Source organism: Cricetulus griseus, chromosome X (genome assembly GCF_003668045.3).
Source record: "Cricetulus griseus strain 17A/GY chromosome X, alternate assembly CriGri-PICRH-1.0, whole genome shotgun sequence".
NCBI lineage: Eukaryota > Metazoa > Chordata > Mammalia > Rodentia > Cricetidae > Cricetulus > Cricetulus griseus.
The window spans coordinates 42,837,001-42,841,120 of NC_048604.1; positions in this window are offsets into that span (position 1 = coordinate 42,837,001).

Sequence of the window (4,120 nt, forward strand, 5' to 3'; positions counted from 1 at the left end):
CTTTAATTTTGTATGGGTGAGAATGCTTGTATTTCTTAAAGCTACAATTTATTGACCAATAAAGGAATGAAGGCAGGTTGTATTTGAACCAGCGAGGAAAGTACTCTTGAAGTCCAGCAAAAAGGAAAATGAAAAGATCTCTCATGCTCTTGGATAGGTAGGATCAACATAGTAAAATTGGCAATCTTACCAAAACCAATCTACAGATTCAAGGCAATCCCTATCAAAATCTCAGCACAATTCTTCACAGATCTTGAAAGGAGAATTCTCAACTTTATATGGAAAAACAAAAGACACAGGATAGCCCAAACAACCATGCACAATAAAGGAACTTCAGGAGATATCACCATCCTGATTTCAAGCTCTGCAATCGAGCTATAGTAATGAAAACAGCTTGGTATTGGCACAAAAATAGACATGTAGACCAACGGAATTCAAATTGAAGATGCTGATATTAACCCACATACCTATGAACATCTGATCTTTGACAAAGAAGCTAAAATTGTACAATGGAAGTATCTTCAACAAATGGTGCTGGCATAATTAGACTCTGGCATGTAGAAGACTGCAGATAGATACATGTCTATCACCATTCACAAAACTTAAGTCCAAATGGATCAAAGACATCAATCTAAACCCAGCCACACTGAACCTACTAGAAGATAAAGTGGGAAATACCCTTGAATTAATGGTACAGGACACCGCTTCCTGAACATAACACCAGTAGCACAGACACTGAGATCCACAGTTAATAAATGGGACCTCCTGAAACTGAGAAGCTTCTGTAAGGCAAAGGAGACAGTCAGAAAGACAAAATGGCAGCCCACAGATATTCACCAACCCCACATCTGACAGAGGGCTGATCTCCAAAATTTACAAAGATCTCAAGAAGCTAGTCCTCAAAACACCAAATATTTCAATTAAAAAATGGGGTACAGAACTAAATAGAGAATTCTCAAAAGAGGAATCTAAAATGGCTGAAAGACACTTAAGAAAGTCCTCAACATCCTTAGCCATCAGGGAAATGCAAATCAAAACAACTCTGAGATACCATCTCACTCCTGTCAGAATGGCTAAAATCAAAATCACCAATGATAGTTTATGCTGGAGAGGTTGTGGAGAAAGAGGAACACTCCTCCACTGCTGGTGGGAGTGCCAACTTATACACAGTCACTTTGGAAACCAGTATGGAGATTCCTCAGGAAAATGGGAATCAGTCTACCACAAGATCCAGCAATTCCACTCTTAGGCCTTATACCCAAAAGAAGCACATTCATACAACAAGGACATATGTTCAACTATGTTCATAGCATCATTATTTGCAAAAGCCAGAACCTGGAAGCAACCTAGATGCCCTTCAACTGAAGAATGGATACAAAAAATGTGGTACACTTACACTACTCAGCAGGAAAAAAATGGAATCTTGAAATGAGCAGGCAAATGGATGGCACTAGAAGAAACCATCCTGAGTGAGGTAACCTAGTCAAAAAAGACAAACATGGTATGTACTCACTCATATATGGATTTTAGACATGGAGCAGTTGTTTGCCAGCCTACAATCCCACTGCCAGAGAGTCTAGGAGACAGGGAGGATCCTAAGAGAGACAAGCATGGTTCCCCGGAGAAGAGGAAGGGGAAAGGATCTCCTAAGTGGATTGGGAGCATGGGGGAGGGGAGAGGGATCTGGGAGAAAGAGAGGGGGAGAAGAGGAAGGGAGAGGAGGACATGGGGGAGCAAGAAGGGGAAGAATAGAAGAGAGCAAGATGAAGGATGCCATAATAGAGGGAGCCATTGTAGGTTTGAGGAGAGATCTGGCACTAGGGAGATTTCCAGAGGTCTACAAGGATGACACCAACTGGCAATCTAAGCAATAGTGGAGAGGCTACCCTAAATGCCCTTCCTCTATAATGAGATTGATGACTACCTTATATGCCATCCTAGAGCCTTCATCCTGTGGCTGATGGAAGCAGAAGCAGACACCCACAGCTAAACCCTGAACTGAACTCCTAGAACACAATTGCAGAGAGGGAGGAGTGATGAAAAAGAGGTCAAGCCAGGCTGGTGAAACCCACAGAAACAGCTGACCTGAACAAGTGGGACCTCATGGACTCAAACTGATGGCTGGGAGGCCAGCATGGGACTGTACCAGACCCCCTGAACGTGGATGTGAGTGAAGAGGCCTCGACAATCTATGGGGCCTCAGGTAGTAGATCAGTATTTATTCCTGGTGTATGAATGGACTTTGGGAGCCCATTCCACATGGAGGGATGCTCTCTCAGCCTGGACACACAGGGGAGGGCCTAGGTCCTGCCAGGGATGATATGACAGACTTTTGAGATCCCCCATGGAGGGACTCACTCTCCCTGGGAAGGGGAGGGAGGATGGAGTGGGGACTTGGGGGGGTTGGTGGAGTGGAGGAGGAAGAGAGGGAGAAGGAGCGGGGATTGAGATATGCATCAAGGTTGTTTCTAATTTAAATAAAAAATAAGTCAAAATAAAGAAAAGTAAAATAAAAAAAAATAGACTACTACAGAAACTGATGTAAACAGAGCATGAAGAATCCTGTTCTTCAGGAAGTTTCAGACCACTTTAAGAAATAAAACCTAAGACAAAGGTTTATAGGTAGGAAGATGAGGAGAATGTGGGAGGAGTTGCAAGAGGGAAAGAATATGATAAAAATATATTGTATGTAAAATTTCATTTTAAAAAGAAGAAAAGCATCCTAATTTCCAGAACTACTTGCTGATGGCAAAGCAATAGAAAGACATATAGAGAGCAGTTTATAAATAATCACAAACAAGCCTCAAACTAAGAATTGCAAGTTTACCCTATTTTCTACATTGCTTATATACAGAAATATAAATATGCATATTTTCCCTTTTCCAATTTTTAATTTATTTTATTTTTGACATTAAAATATAATTACATCATTTTCCCATTTATTTTTCCTCCCGCCTATCCCTTTCATGTACACCCACCCTTTCTTTTTCTGTCAAATTCATGGCCTCATGCCTTTTTCTTTAATTGCTGTTATATATATTTTAGCCATGTGGCATTTTGCCAACTCCACTCTTCTTTATCACTGATTTTTAATTCCTCTTGCCCCCTTTCCAGGTTTTTAGAACCCATTTGTGTGTGTGTGTGTCTGTGTGTGTGTGTGTGTGTGTGTGTGTGTGTGTGTGTGTGTGTGTACATTACACATTAGGATCTAAGGATCCACATATGAGAAAGAAAGTATATGACATTTGTCTTTCTAGGCCTGGGTGATTTCACTTAGTATTGTATTCCAGTTCCCTCTGTTTCCCTAAAAATTATGGTTTCACTTTTCTATGCTTTTGAATAAAATCCCATTGCACATATCCTTTTACATTATCCATTCATCTGTTGATGGAAATCTAGGAGGTTTCCATTTCCTAGCCATCATGAATAAAGCAACAATCAGCATTGATGTTAAAGTATCTCTATGGTATGATATACAGTCCCTTGCATATATGACAAGGCATTGTATAACATATTGATAGTGCTTTTTTGATTTTGAAGAAATGTCCATAATGATTTTTATAATATGTATATTAATTTTCATTCCAATTCATTATTCATAATGAATAAGGGTTCCTCTTTCTGCACATCGTCTCCAGAATTTGATGTCAGATTTCTTGAAGATAGCCATTCTGAATGGGTGTGGTGCTACCTCAAAGCAGTTATAATTTGCAATTCCTTGATGACTGGAGATGTTGAACAAGTTTTAAAAGTTACTGACCATTTGTGTTTCTTCTTTTGAGAACTATCTGTTCATTTCATTAGCACATTTGTTGATTGGCAGTTTTATTTCCTTGGTGTTTAATTCTGAAATAATTTGTAAATTCTAGTATTAGTCCCCTGTCTAAAGAACAGCAGGTAAAGATTTTCTCCCATTCTGTGGGCTGTCTGTTTGTTCTGTTAATGGTTTCTTTTGCTGTACAAAAACATTTTAATTTAATATAGTCCCATCTGGTGATTCTTGGAGTTCTGATCAAATATTTCTTGCCTAAATCTATCTTGAAGTGCATTTCCTGTTTTCTACTAGCATTTTCAGCATTTCAGGTTTTGAATTAAAGTCTTTGATACACTTTGAGGTGAT